Raw genomic sequence first — 16,770 nt, 5'->3', positions numbered from 1 at the left:
TGTCAAAGTTGGGGAGTCCACCTCCACCAGTACACCAGTTACCAGTAGGGTACCACAAGGATCTGTTGTTGGGCCTTCTATTTCTTTGAGGTCCAGGCAAAAGTAGATGACCTGTGGCTTACCAAGTTTGCAGATGACTGTAATGTAAACATATTACAGAAGAGGCAAATGCAGACAAATAATAGGTACCAAAATCATGGACTAAAACTGAATGCAAAAAAAATGTCTCATTACCCCCTTTAGCAAAGAAGTAGCCCCTGCTAATTATAGATATAGATAGTATGCTTCTAAGCTCAAACCCAGTGGTGTGAGACTTGGGAACACAGGTTCATAGTAATCTAAGCTTCGATCACCATGTACCCATAGTTGTAAGGAAAGCCTTCTACATTGCACATCTCATAGGGTCTATGACACTGGATCAAAATCTGATTTAATCGAATGGCTTTTACACCAAAAATGCCATTGATAAAAATCAGTTTTCTGAGATCACAGTACAGTGAAGACTGGAAAACTTGCCCTTTCCTCACTGTAGTGTGATCACGGAGTTGGTATATATATTTAGCAGGGGGTGTTGGGGATGCAGCCCCCACAAAACCAATTTCTATCAATGGCATTTTTGCTGTAAAAGCCATTCGATGAAATCAGTTTTCGATCCAGTGTCATAGACCCCATCTCATAAATATGGGCATCGCATCCAAGACTAAGGAGATTATAACTCCACTGTTTTTGACCCTTATCAGACTACTAATTGAGTACAATGCTCCCATCTGTATTTATTTCATCAGACACCTGCAGCAACTGGACAGGCCACAGAGGTTTCTAACCAAAAGAATCCGGGGCCTCCAAAATGTGATTTACATGAAAAGACTGAAAGCACTGTCACTGAATTTTTTATCATACAAGCTATTGAGAGGCAACCTGTACCTGGCTTACAGAGCAGTCTCTGAGTCTGCCCTAATGAAAATGATGCTATCTGGAAGTCAAATGGGACAGGAGTCACTTCCTCAAGGGATTTCATCCTAGCCTGTGGCATTAACAGAACATGTTGGAGAGGCAGATATATCTCTCAGTGGTTGCCACTCCTCTGGAATAAGATCCCACGTCATATGAAGCAGAGCTCCTCAATGACTGTATTTAAGTGCAACCTTGACAACTGGATGGGTGACCCTAAATTCACTCCAGGGCTGGCACCTGTGTCCCTCATGGACTGGGGTAGTTGGTGCTGATCATAGAATCACACTGTTAACAACGACCATCTAACTATGGTTAATTAGGGTACATGGGATTTTGCATAGCTAGACTTGTAAAGGCTCTAGGTCCATTAGCCTAGTAACCTCTTATGACCCTATAAACCTATGAAAATGGCCTAAGAACATGACAAAAACATACAGTGTAAAAATATTTTAATAGTAGCTTTTCTGATGAAGTTTTCTTAAGTTCAACATACTTTTAATGGAATATGTGGTGTTTAGTCCTGGCTTTTTGAAAGCATTAAGTCAAAGTTGCCAAGTAAGTTCTCTCTTTTTCAATAAAGCATTTATGTTGCTGTGGAGGGGTTGTCGTTCCACTGCTTCCAGTACACATAATGTAAAATTCTTACCAAATGGACTATCATCAATGACAACAAACAGCAAGAGAGACTGCTTAGATCGACAGAAAAATGTGTCCTGGTGGGGGGGGGGGCATTCATGACTACCTGGAAGGGAAGAAACAATCCAATGACAGTACAGAGAAAAGGACTTTTAAATGCGGACCACCAGACTTCAGATAGTGTCAAATGATAAGTTAAAAAAGTTCTATAATTGTCCTAACACTAAAAAAAGCTGCAGCTCTTCTAGAAGTGATTGCAGTACTGAAATGGTCATTTACATGGCAAAATGCACACTGTGTAACAGTTTCTACATAGGAAAAACTATCAACTGCCTAAAAGTCCAAATAGCAAACCATATTTCAGACATTAAATTTATTGTTAGAATCCATTAGCCAAAACACTGCCTTAATTTCCCAAACCACATGCATTTTACATTTCATGTGCTGGAAACTTGTGGAATGAGAACCCCTCCATGGCAACCTAAATGCCTTTTTGGAAAAGGGAGAACTTGCTGGGCAACTTCAACTTTATGCTTTCAAAAATCAGGACTAAGCACAACATGTTCCAGTAAAAGTTACTTTTATACTGTATGTTTTTGTCGTGTTTTTAGGTCATTTTGAGTCTGTTCTAGGCAATCTATCACTATCTGGAATGTTTTAAAGCATTTTTCAGCTTGTTAATTTTCCTGTCATACTAACAATAGAGCCACTATACTAGAATCTGGACAGTAGTAAGACCAGACCTCCATATTACCCATGAAATTGGGTTAATAGCATGACTAAAAACTATTAATGTCAGATTAAGAGCTAAAGCATTAACAAATTTTAGTAAACTTTATTTTTTAACTAAGTGTTGAAAAGGGAGGCACTTAAATTTTGAAACAAGGTTCATGCTACCAAATGACTCACCTATTTCTAAACCTTTTATATTGATTACTCTTACAAAATAATCTGAGTTTATTACTGTATGTACCTTGTTAAATATGGATCTGAAGAAGCACATTATGTGAATGTGCTTTCATTTATACACTGGTAACCTGTTTTTTTTTTATTTTGTTAAAACATTTAGGCATATTTAAAAAAAAAAACTGTCCCCTCACTAAGAAAAGGTTGGATTACAAATGGCAAGCCTTAGAACTTGATTGGTCACTTATCCATAATATTTAAACAGAGAGAAATGAACTCCACCAATTACGTCATGTTTTTCATCCAATCAAAAACTCATTCAAAGAGAGAATAACCAACTCCTCCAACTACATGCCATTGCTTTTATTCTCTCAGAAGCATGCCCAATTGACCAGCCTACTGTTTTAATAGTTATAACAACTCAAGATGTTTCATATCAGAAAAAAAAAGCTATTTTCATGGTTACAGCACATATCCATCTTTGAATAAAGTTAAATTTTCATGGCTACAGCACTTGTCCATCTTTGAATAAAGTTAAAAAAAACAATCTGTGTCTTATTCTTCAGAAAGGATCACATAATCAAAGTTAAACCAGAGAGTTTAATTTGGAGTACTACAGGCACAAAACCTTTAGGACTTCTGGCAGGTCATATTTAATAATTCCTAGAAGTTCTTTTAACAAAGTTGAGAAAGTTTTAAATTTGCAGTTTGAAGGCATTTAAAGGGCAGGAGGTAGGAAGAAAAGTTCTAACAAAGTATGAAGCTAAAACAGGGAAGCATTTTTATCTCCAAGTAACATGGCTAATGACAGCAGTGAGTGGGAGCCTCAGTATCTGTCAGTAGAAGTACTTAATTAAGTATGAGGGTGATAATGGGTTGTCTGCTAAAGACAACCAAACTATATGAACTTGTACAGCAGGAAGTCGATTAGTAGCCTAGCTTTACTGGGAGAAGCGAAAACTAGTGAGAAAAATGTGTCTGAGTTATTCTGGAGATCCGGGAGCAGGATCATTTTCAACAGTGGAATAGAACAGGTCATGACAGAAAACAGTGATTTACTACTTTTCAGAATTAGGACATTCAAATGACAACACTGATATCATGTTCTTTTTATTAAATCTACTGAAGCAGATCAGGAGCAACCAATAAATGTTACACATTGTAAACAAGAAAATCATTTGCACTTGCTACAAATTACATGCAGCAATCTGTGGTTCTTGAGTTAGGCATGGATTCAGAAACCTGTATCTCAACACTGCCACTTGAATCAGATAGGTTTATTCAATGTGACAGCAGTTTTCTATTGAGAGTCATATGTAGCTCCACTGGGGTTAGGCAGTGCCGTATGTAGCACTATGCCACTTTCGCTGTTTAAGGACGTATGCAAATGTAGCAGTTTGTGGGCCCTCCCTCAAAAGCTGTTGCTTATTGGGTAAAAATGAGGAGAAAAATGTATCAATTTTCTGATTACGTGCTTTAACCTAATAGTGCTGTGATATTACCTCTTTGGGATAAAGCTGATAACTGCTTCTGTTTTCAACCACACCATAGCTTCTATTTTCAACCACACCCATTTTAAAACCAGCCCTGCTCAGATGTGTGTGCACAGAAAACTGCTGTAGGTTATGGGGTCTAGGGATTGTGCGGTTATTACTTGTTATATCCTGGGAAATAAGGAGACCACACGGTTTCTGGAGTTGTAAGGCCTTTCTTTATTAAGAGCCTCCAGGTGCGCACCCATGCTACATGCTTCCAACTTCTGCAAGTCATGCATACACCGGAACCAACAAGTTACCAGAGAATACAGAACCAACAGTACATGTTGAATTCCCCACAGCGCCCCTACAGTACAACAACAACATTACCAGCCCGAATACTACATTCCTCCCCTTTTTAAGCTATGACACAATTCCCTACATAAGCAAAACTAGGGAGCAAGTCCAAAACAATGCATTTAGTCACTTACTTCTAAATAACAGGCTAGTTATTAACTGGTTACCATACAATCGAACTATGTTGTTCTTGTAATCTATACATGCACTTTTTTTTAACATTGATAGTCCTTCAAGTAGCTAGGTTTAACCAGCACACGCTTAGAACGGCGCAGTGGTACCACCCTAGGTGACTCCGGTGTCACAGTTACCACCTCAGGTATCGGTGCGTCCATCCCTGGAACGGTTGGATACTCGGGAACCTCTCCTTCCACGTCCCGGCGGTCTCCCTCGATTGACGATCCTCCTGCCACTGCGAGCCCTTGTTCCGAAGTTAACGGTATTTCCGGGGCCGGCAGTTCCATGGAGTCCTTCTTCTGTTCGCTCCGCAGAATCTGGTCTACATGTCTCCTCACCAAGACATCTCCATTCAACCTCACCTGGTACGATAATGGACCTGTACTCTTGACAATGAACCCTAGAATCCACTTAGGACCATAACTGAAATTTCGCGTCATCACTGCATCTCCCTCCAGAAAACTTCTCTCTCTCCGTCGTCGATCATGACATTCTTTTTGCCTCCACTGGGTCCCCTCTACCTTAGCTCGGACGTTTGGATGCACCAGATCCAGCGTGGATCTTAATCTCCGTCCTTGCAACATCTCGGCAGGTGACAAACCCATGGTAGACTGGGGTGTGATCCGGTAGTTGAATAACACCCTTGATACTTTTGCTGCCATACTTCCTTCTCCGGACTTTTTCATCATTGCTTTAAAAGTTTGGACAGCCCTTTCAGCACAACCGTTTGAAGATGCATGGTATGGTGCTGATGTGATGTGTACGATGCCATTTTTCCTCAGAAAACCCTTGAACTCTTCACTCGTGAAACATGAAGCGTTATCTGATACAATAGTCTCGGGTAGTCCTTGGCTACTGAAACTCTTCCTCAAGCATTCAATGGTAATGAGGGAAGTGGGTGTTCTGACTGGATAGGCATCCATCCATTTTGAATGAGCATCCATGATTATCAAAAACATTTCCCCCATAAAAGGCCCGGCATAATCTATATGAAGTCTCTGCCAAGGTCTACTCGGCCACTCTCATGGGTGTAGTGGCGCCGCCACAGGCAAGTTGCGATGTTGTTGACATATTTTACACTCATTCACAACGACTTCAATATCGTGGTCCAACTTGGGCCACCAAAAATAACTTCGGGCTAAGGCCTTCATTCGGGTGATGCCCACATGACCTTGGTGCAACTGCTGTAAAAGTGCCCGTCTTCCTGGGGACGGAATTATCACTCGTGCCCCCCACAATACGCATCCAGCTTGCACACTCAGCTCTGTTTTCCTCACCTCATAAGGCCGAAAAACTGGATCCGTTTGTTGGACTGGCCAGCCTTGCTGGACCCACTGAAACACTCTAGCTAGCACCGGATCTTTGCGTGTCCATTCGCTCAGTTCCCTGGCAGACACCAACGTGATGTCCTCCATCATCAAAACTCGGTCCTCCGCTTCCTCATCCTGGAGATACCCCGGTAGCGGCAGACGGCTTAGCGCATCCGCATTACTATGGTGTTTCCCGGGCTTATAAACAATCTCGTATTCATACGCTCTCAATGTAACAGCCCATCTCTGAATGCGGGGAGACACCATCTGCGGCACGGCTTTCATTTCGTTGAACAATGACAACAAAGGCTTATGATCGGTGCAAATAGTAAACTTCCTCCCATAGAGGTACTTGTGAAACCGCTTGATTCCAAACATTACAGCCAACCCCTCTTTATCTAGCTGGGAATAGTTTGACTCCGCTGGTGTTAAAGTCCGTGACATGAACCCAATGGGTCTTTCTTGTCCATCTGGCATCCGGTGTGCCAACACAGCCCCTAACCCATAAGGTGAGGCATCACATGACAAAATTAAGTCCTTGTGACTATCTTAGTGCACCAAAACCTCTGAAGACTGCATTAGTTCCTTTGACTGTTCAAACGCTCTGTCCTGTTCCTCTTGCCACGACCACTGAGCCTCCTTCCTTAATAGCTTATGTAAAGGAGCTAACAGTGTTGACAGATTTGGCAGGAACCTGTTATAATAGTTGAGTAAGCCTAAATAGGCTTTCAGTTCTGTAACATTTGTGGGTGCTGGCGCCTGTTGAATGGCTTCCACCTTGTTCCGCAAAGGGTGTAGGCCTGATGCATCCACCTTGTAGCCCAGGAACTCTGCTTCCTTTGCCATGAAAGCACATTTACTCCGCTTCACCCTTAGACCTGCCTCTCGCAGTCATCTCAGCACCTCGTTCAGCGTCTCCAGATGCTCTCGAATGTTCCTACCCGTCAACAGGATATCATCTAAATACACAGCCACCTTCGGAATTCCTGCCACCAGTCCCTCCATTATTCTCTGGAAAATAGCTGGACTCGAGGAAACCCCAAAGGGTAAACGATTGACTTGGAACAAACCTTTGTGTGTGTTAAGGGTGACATACGCCTTTGACCCTTCTTCCAGCACTACTTGTTGATATGCCTGACTGAGGTCTAGTTTACTAAACCTTTCACCTCCCGACAGCTTTTCAAACACATCCTCCACCTTTGGCAAGGGATACTGCTCCAGCTTCGAGACTTGGTTCACTGTTAACTTGTAGTCACCACATATGCGTACAGTACCATCTGGCTTTAATACGGGAACAATTGGTGCGGCCCATTCCGCAAACTTTACTGGTTCAATTATACCTTGCTTAGTGAGTCGTTCCAACTCAAACTCAACTTTCTTCTTCATGGTTTGTAAAATCTTGGCGTTACGTTTTCTTTAACGTGTATTTTTGCTGGTGGACCCCTCTTTGTTGTTCTCCAGCACCTCTTGCAAGGTCAGGCCATGCTGTTCTACTTTATGGAGCTGTAGGCAGCCCATGTCCAGCTCCTTTAACCACGCCCGGCCTAGCAGGTTTGGTCCCTTACCTGCTACCACCATGACTGGCAACTGTTTGGCTTGGTCTTTATATTTCACAGTCACTTTCACCATTCCCACCGTGGGAACTATTTCACCGGTATATGTTCTCAAAGTCACTGAACAGTCCTGCAGCTTCGGAGCATCTCGGGGCCATAACTTCCCATACTCAGCCTTTGACAGAACTGTCACACTACACCCCGTATCCACGTCAAACTGCACCATTTTACCATTTAAGTCCAACTGGGTTTTAATGGGATCAACTCTTTCCCACCTGGCCTCTTTCATGTAAAACATTGTGAACACTTCCTCGGTTGCCCGGGTTTGTTGATCTGTACCTTCACGCATGTGGTGTGCATACTGTCGTTTTATTTTTCGGTTTCCCTTCCTTTCCATCATACTGCTCTTTTCCTCCCCCTTTTTCGGCTGGTCCCGAGAGGGTGTTGAGCGGCACATTTTTTTTACATGGCCCTTTTCCGCCAAGCATGACATTTTTCATTTAAAAAACGACAGTTCCGTGACAGATGTTCACCCCCACACCTGTAACAAGCATACTGACCAGACTTCCCTTGTGATTTATGCTCCCTGACCACTTTATGCACTGGCAGTGGGGTCGCACTCCTGCTTCCAACCCCTTCAATGGTTTTTTGCTGTAAATCACGAATGTCTTTAGTCGCTGTCTCTATAGCCTGTGCCAACTTCAAGGCCTTCTCAAACGACAAGTCAGGCTCCGCTAACAATCTGCGTTGTATGCGGTCATCTGCAATGCCACATACGAGCCTATCTCGTAGCATTTCTGTCAGTCTGTCCCCATAATCACAATGTTGCGCCAATTCCCTCAACACTGCGACATACTCCATTACCGTTTCATTAGCCATTCTAGTCCTTGAATTTAACTTGAACCTTTGGACTATTGCACTGGTTATAATGTGACTGAAGCAAGCTCGTCAACTCTGTGAACGACTTGTCCCCCGGTTTATCAGGACTCAATAAGTTCCTCATCAGACTGTATGTCTTGCTGCCCACCGAGCTCAGCAATATGGCTCGCTTCCGACCCGCTTCCATTATCTGGTTTGCCTCAAAAAAATGTTCCAGCACTTCACAATACTCCTCCCAGGTCTGTGTCTGACAGTCGTATGCAACCAGTGACCCCAACATGGAACCAGACATCACTCCGGCAGGCCCAGTCTCTTCCGACATTAACTGCACCCGGACTCAGAGGCATCCCATCCTCGTCGCCAATATGTTATATCCTGGGAAATAAGGAGACCACACGGTTTCTGGAGTTGTAAGGCCTTTCTTTATTAAGAGCCTCCAGGTGCGCACCCATGCTACATGCTTCCAACTTCTGCAAGTCATACATACACCGGAACCAACAAGTTACCAGAGAATACAGAACCAACAGTACATGTTAAATTCCCCACAGCGCCCCTACAGTACAACAACAACATTACCAGCCCGAATACTACATTACTTCTTTAATTTTCATCACCGTCAAGCCTCAGAAGTATGCACATGAGCTCACTATAACTTGTGCTTCAGCTGGGAGAGTGTGGTCATTGTTACTTTTACTTTTCTCACAGACCCCAGAGGTGAGCAAAGAAGGTTATTATAGCTTGTGTATGGGTGGTGTACTGTCTAGGAGCAAAAATGTGTGTATACTATTGTACTCATTAAATTGTTTTCACTTTCCTCACAATCACACATCAGGCACATATACAGGTGGCTGACTTTGAGGGTTAGGGGTGAGGAGTGAGGAGGCATGCTATATATATATATGTATATCAGCAGTCACTTGAAATATATGGCCAAGGCAATTTGAACCTCTGCTTTCCTCCCAGTGTAACACCAGATGGGATGCATAGGCAATGTCTGTCTTTTGTGGGGGGTTTGGGAGGCAGACAGTATTCCCAGATAGGAACTATCCATTCCCAAAACTGGCTTGTCAGTTTATTGTGAGCTACTATTTTGTCAGCTTTGTCAGCTTTGAACATTAAGATTGGACCCAACTTATACCTTCCTTGAATAAAAAAAAGCATAAGAATAAGATTCTTTTTTCTTTTTCATGATTTTTGTTTAGGCTGAGAAAATGATCTAAAGTACATTCCAGAGCATCTGTAAACCTATGGCTTCTTGGCCTCTGGCTTATTTGAGTTATTTCCTAAATGGTTATTACTGTGCTGTCTTGGTCAGGAAAAGTGTGTTGAAAGGATGCAAGGAAAACTAAAGCTGAACAGAAACAGTGAATTTCTTTTTTTAATCATAATTTCTGTTCAAGTCATCACTGGATGAAAAGGTTGTGTAAAAAGAAAAAAAACTTTAAAATGCACTTCAGGGCATATAGAAAATTATGGCTTCTTGAAAAATCTGAAGAGTAAGGCAACATGTGACAAAAGGAAGAAAAGCATAATGTGGATGGTACGGGGAGCCCAAGAAATGGGGAGTCAAAGGGGAGGAATGGAGTGTGTGTGAGTGTGTGTGTGTGTGTGTGTGTGTGTGTGTGTGTGTGTGTGTGTGTGTGTGTGTGTGTGTGCGTGTGTGTGTGTGTTGGGGGGAAGTACTGAAGCAGTAGGCCTAGGATGTCATTTCACTTACGTCCAGACTTGTACATAGAGTGGCTGTAATGTATCATTGTTGCAACAAAATGATAGTAACTGTAAGTGTCCCTTTGTGAGATGGGCCAACATACTGTGTTACATAGGCTCATTGTAATGTGAGAACATTGTAGCTACTAGTCTGTCTCTGCATACTACTCCTAAATGTTTGCAGTATGGACTAAAATTTGCTTAGGAGCAGTGGCGGTGAAAGTGTGATGATTAGACTGCAAGTATCTAGGCGCACCCAACTTGACATTTTCTGGGGGCCCCCAAAAATGCTAACACTGGCCCTGCTGTCAGGATGCATTTGTGAATGGCAATTTCATCTCTACCATTATATTATGTTTTGGTTCTACTCAAAATGACAGGCTACAAAAACTAATGTTATTAAATCTGAAGGATGGCATCTGTACCAAAATGTAGCCAGGACAGACAGAACAACAAGAATATTGTACAGCATGTGTATTCAACTCTCAGATGTTTGATATTTGTTTTGTTATAAACTGATTCTAAGTTTGAGGTATCTTAAAGATTTCCACTTTCAAAGAAGTGCAATGATCTCAACGTTCGAATTTAGCAAGGGTTGGGGTATGGAGCAATGTAAAATTATATTTTATTATTAAAGTGAGTTTTGTTGTTTTCTGTTTTTTTTTATGTATTACACAAAAATGTTTGCACTTTTTAATGTTGAAAGCAGGCTGTGTGATTTTTAATCATACAGACTTTTTTATCGTTATTATTTTTGCCATCAAACCTATCTGTGCCTAACAAATAGCTGCATGTATTTACAAGTACTGAAACTGTGGCGGGATAGATTAAAAGAAAACCACATACCACTGTGAATGGAAGTAGTGTTCTTTTCACACTAATTGACCAGATGTAGATAAGTCATGCCTAAGTAGTTTGCCAGACCAGGATAACACATCTTAAATCTGAAAGTATGTGCTTAGAGATAACATATTTTATTTTTGAATATTCTGTTGTAGCATAAATGGTATGTAAAATATATGGGATGAAATAATTAACACATTTTAATAAAATCAACCTTATAGTTATTTCAGTATGTGCTTTGCGATAACATCCACCAAAGTTACCATGAGTTCAAAAATCTTCTGCCACAAAATTCAACTCCAAAACTCCAAAAAAAAAACAAAAAAAACCCCCAAAAAGAAACAAATGGCAGGAAGGAAATGAAATGTGGCCAAGACAAAAACAAAGAAAAAATAATGTGTGTGGGGGGGGGATTGAGCATACAGCCGCAAAAAGTAGATTCAGTAAACTCGGCATAGACATAGTAGCGCACACTCACACACAAGCATAAAAACTTCTGTGTCATGCAAATTACAACATAAGTAGTTGAACTGTATGCTAGTGAAGGAAATCAACATATTGGTGAGATTCAAAAAGCTGTAAAGTAACCATAAAGACTCCGTGCTCGTGTTGGTGATGTATTCGAAAGTTTTCCAAATACAACCATGCAAACGATTCTTCACGGAAACAAGAGCAAGTAAATGTAACATGTAACCCCCTCACACATTATGACATTATCAGACAAGAAGGTTGCTAGAAAATTATATTAACAATAGCAACAATTCCTTATTAAGTGTCATGTCATAAATGCAGCTTTGCACTCCCACCCCCAAATGAACAATGTACTCGTAACTAATGTAGACCCAATGAAACATAGAACCAAAAACCTGCATTCCTTTGTGCAGATATATACCTGAGTAATAACTTCCCTTGACTGTATAACACTAGACTTCCCTGCAGTTTTATAGGTTCATAGGTTCATAGGTTTATACTAGGCTATCTGCCCTAAGGCATTTTGGACTGGATATGACAGATTTTCCTGCCTAAATAGTTACCAACAGTGCAGATTCAGGGCTGTCAACATGGTGAAGGTGCAAATGAGGTCAAAACTTGTTGGAATTACTGAATCCCAAAAACTTGTGTCTGTGTAGGATGTTCACTTCATGTAGGCACTTCCTCAATGTTCATGTTGAATGCATGGCAACAGTGAATGATGACATCAGGGGGTGTGTCGCACTACACTTACAGAGGTGTACATGTAAGTCTGTGAAGTGTAAAAGTGCATGTAAGCAGTGCACAATTCACAAGTTCTGTGTCATCCTCTTTATTGTTTGCTAAAAAGTGTCATACATATCCACATTGTTAAAATATTTTTTTTTAATTTTTATCCTTGTTTGTCAGATGTCACGCTTAATGGAGCAATGAATGATAGGTTTCTCTTTACTTGTCACATAACTATTCCAGTGGCAGCATGCATATGTGCAGGGCTAGAGTATAGAAGGTCCTGGTTTATACGACAGGGTCTGCAACCTTCCCTGTACTTTTTGAGCTATATGTTTATGCGATATCATAGGCATGGACAAAAGTAATAAGATCCCTTGTGTTCACCTAATTTCAGTGTCAGTGCACACAGTGGTGCATAGGTGTACACTGTGCACTAATGTGCACCAACAGAATTCATATATTCAGTAAAGTAGCATATGTTTTCATAGCTGCTAATTACAGCATAAGCAGGTGATTTTCAGTATAGTGGTGCTATTCATTATGCTACAAAGCATCCACATAGCTTACTCTCTGATTTTGTCTGTATACTTCAATACCATGGGAGTAGACACAATTAAATTCTAGGCCTGAAATAAAATTGTCTCAACTGCTGCATTTGCAAGGTAAGTCGTGAACGTAGAATATATTCTGTAATAAAATTATGGCATTTCCTTGTATATCATAACTTGGTGCAGTAATGAAGTAAATACTGGTGGTTTTGTACAGAAAGCACTTTAACATATGACAGCAGACACTTATTTTACTTATATGTGTCCATTACTAAGGCTTTCTTTCTTACTCCTCTCATTTTTCATTGCACTTTTTGCATGATGCTACTCATAGCACAAATAGAGAAAGTGAGTAAAGGCTGTGTTTATCAGATTGGTGGGAAACATGGCTGACCACGTATGAAGCAGACAGCCAAAATAGTAACTTGATACATTCAATGAATGCCCTTGGCCATCATGAAACTCAGCCTGGAGTACAGATGGTACTGGTTTCTAGTACAGAGTATGCAACCTTTATTTTACTGCTCTGACATTGGAGTTTACAGCAATGAAGTGCAACATAGACAACTATTTCCTCAACATTCTTGTAGCAACAGATGTAAGTGTAGGATTGGCATACACATTGTCCTGGGTTTGAGTACACTATATGTCATATAGTATTATTTTTACTGATATTAGCAATGCAGCTCACACTTGCCTACTGCTTGTGAATGCACAAACAGACATAACTCACATGTGTGTACACTTTGTTAACCATCATACAAATCCACTGCTTACTGCACTATGGAACAATATATATGATGCTTTCTTATTGCTGTTTATTGTCCATTTCTTTTTGTATGGCATAAAACTTCACGTGGAAACATTGCAAACTGAGGGCACATTCTAAGTATACATCATGTATTCACAATATCGGTTCATAGGTATTTACTAGGCTAACAACCACAAGGGCCTTTTTAAGGCTAGCCATGCATCTCAAATCTCTGGCAACTTCTGATACCCTTGATAAGTGTAAACATGGGACTGGGAGATGAACCATTTACAGATTACCCGTGTCCCTTAGAGACATGGGTACTAAACCAGGGATGACGTTATGGTTTCCCATCCAATTGTCCAAGTTGCACTTGAATTGGGTTAGGGAGGACCTCTGCTTCACATGAATGGCGAGCCTGTTCCATAGATGTGATAGTCTCTGGGATACATACTTATATCTCCAGCAGGTCCTATTTATCTCACAGGCAAGGTTTAAGTCTTTAGAATGGGTAATTCTGGTGCTGTTTGTTTTGTGGATATGAAGGAGGTCTATCAGAGTAGGGTCTGACAATGCCCTGTATGCCAGGCATAGATCTCCCCTCAAAAGCCTGTAGGAGACAGAATACAGGATTAGGGCCTTGAGTTGGTCTGCGTAGGACATTTTACTTATGCCCAGTATTCTTTTAGGGAGGAACTGCTGTGGATGTTCCATTTGCTGGATATGCCTGGCTAGATACATACCAAAGGAGGCACTGTACTCAATGATAGGTATGATGAATGCCAAATACAGTTGAACAATAACTTCCTTGGACTTAGATGCCATATCTTTGTTTATACGTTGTGCAGCATAGAATGATTTCCTCACCACTGTAGACACATGATAGTCAAAGGCTAGATTACTATCTATGTGTATCCCTAAGTCCCTGACTACTGGGTCATTATGATAGTAAACAGGGATGGATTACTTCCCAAAGGATACTATTATGCATTTCTTGGCATTTAGTTTTAGTCCATAGCTCTGACATCAGTTGTTTGTCTTTGCCACCCCTCCTGGAGAACACTTTTGAGTGTGAGATTAAATGATAGCTCCCAATTTGCAATTTGCAAAAAATTCAGTCAGCCAGAGACCACTGACATTGACGTTAACGTCTGAGAAGTAAATGCCAAAAAAAGCAGTCCAAGGACAGATCCCTGAGGGACTCCACCTGTAACTGGCCTCCTTGTAGAGGTGGAGTCACCAATTCTAACTTCCTGGGTCTCCCTGTGAGCCAGTTGGCTATCCACTGAGTGACATATGGGTTTGTACCTAACCTCTTAAGTTTGTCAACAATGTCCAAGTGGGGCATTGTGTGAAATTCCCTGGTCACGTCAAGTTAGGCAGTGTGAATGATTTTGCCCTCATCCATTGCTTTTCTGAACTTCTCAAAGAAGTCCACCAGGTTGAGCAGGCAAGATCTGCCCTTGATGAAACCATACTCTAATGATCATCTCCATGATAATTCCTTCCACAGCTCTACATATAAGACTAGTGAGACTTATAGGCCTGTAGTTTCCAGGGTCTGTAGATGGCCCACCTCTGTGCAGAGCAATGACTGTTGCCTTTTTTGAAGATTGGGAAAAGATGGGCAAAGGCTGCCAGCCTAGTCAAATAGAATTTGATACATAATTCTATCATTTGTGTGTATATATATATATATATATATATATATATATATATATATATATATATATATATATATACATACATGTAAAATACAGGTTTGTGTTCTTAAATGAAAGAAAACACTGTAGAATGTGAACTTCAAGATTGTTGCAACATTGCCATCTCCTGTAAGGAAACCCAAGCCAAGCATTTCAAATGTTCTTTGAAGTTAAAATTATCTAAAAAGTGGTGCTGAAGTCGCTGGCTGAATACATTCTTTCTATTGTCTTAACTTAAGGAATAATTGTTAGGGTATACATGTGAAATGTTTTTTTAATGTTGTAGTTTCCTGAGCAGGTGTTAGCTTGCTAAATAATGCAGTTTGTTTGCCTGGGAAATCCAGACTAAGTGCCAAAATGATGCAATGTGAATACTGGGAAAACCTAACTGTCAAAATGATGTAATCTGGGAGGGCATTAGCAAAACTGTTTGTTAGTGAGTTTAAAAACTATTGTTGAGAGAGAGAGAGACTGTAAGCATTTTGTCTTGGACCATCAACTCCAGCACTGCTTATGCTTTTTATGTATGTAAGTAGGATTGTAGCACTGTGTTTTCTCTTAAGAATGGTTAAAGATTAGAAAATTAGATTTAGGGTTTTTCTTTGACATCGGTCCTGTCCACCTGTATTATTTTAAGTTTCTGTGTGATCTTTGAACTCTTAGATATCTCTATAGTGTCTTGTGTTTTTAATTATTTATTAGTAAATATTTTTAAACCCTTTACCTGTGGCTGGTTTATGTAGAGATAAGTAGGCTCTAGAGTAGATTGCATATTTATAGAGTTTACTGTAATAATCCACTCTAATAAGCCTTAGACTGAATAGTCACATTACCAATTGGATAATAATATTGCACAGTAGTAATTGGAACCCTTTCAAGGGCCTTTGGGTAGCTGGTAATTGTTAGCTGGTGGTGGCAGTAATTACTACCATATAGTCTGGGTAAAGGGGCACAGCTAGAGAATCTGTGTCAGCTTTTCCCAGGAGTGTCTGTGAAGTTGTATAATACTTATCTCAAAGGGTGGGTGTGTGTCAGCTACCTGGGCAGGGACATGAAGCACTGGTTGGACAGAGAGGGTACTGGAGTTTAGCTTGCCAGCTAGGCTGAGATCTGGACCCTTTAGCTGTGCCACTGGGGAGTCTTACTGGGGTCCTGGGGAGCAAGGGAGCAACCAGCCCCAGACTGACTGTGATCTCTGTGTGCACTTAAGGGAAATTGTACTTTGCTGTGTGTATTTGTTATCCTTTCCTCTTCTATGAAATGACCTCCCTGGTGTTAGTGGTGAGGATTGAGGCTCCTTGATTGCTGGGCCAGGGCATGATCATCACATATCTGGTGGCAGTGGTTGGGATAAGATATCCTCACATATCTGTTTGGCAGCGGTGGGATATCCATATCACATATTAATTAGTTGGCAAATACTAATTGGTTTGTAGTAGTGTGGGTAGAGTGAATCCTGTAGCTTATGTACAGTCATCTCTAAAGGTGTTTTGTACTCTAAATCAGTTGCGCAGTGTATACTCAGAGTTCAGATCACAACAGTTTTATTTATTTTGTTAGTTTAGTTAGTCAGGGTGAGCAGGCAGCATGTCAGCAGAGGAGTATGGAAAGCTGACAAGGAGCCAGCTGGTGGAGATGTGCCAGGCTAGAGGGCGGGTGCATGGAAACCTGACTAAGGCAGACCTGATTTCAGCCTTGGTTACAGCTGCATCAGAAAACAGCATCCTGGAGGACAATCAGACTGGCAGTGGAGATACAAAATCCTAAG

Source organism: Protopterus annectens, chromosome 1.part1 (assembly GCF_019279795.1).
Source record: "Protopterus annectens isolate FY-2018-M chromosome 1.part1, PAN1.0, whole genome shotgun sequence".
NCBI classification, from domain to species: domain Eukaryota; kingdom Metazoa; phylum Chordata; order Ceratodontiformes; family Protopteridae; genus Protopterus; species Protopterus annectens.
The sequence above is the reverse complement of the archived record's forward strand: the minus strand, read 5'-3'. Positions refer to the sequence as shown.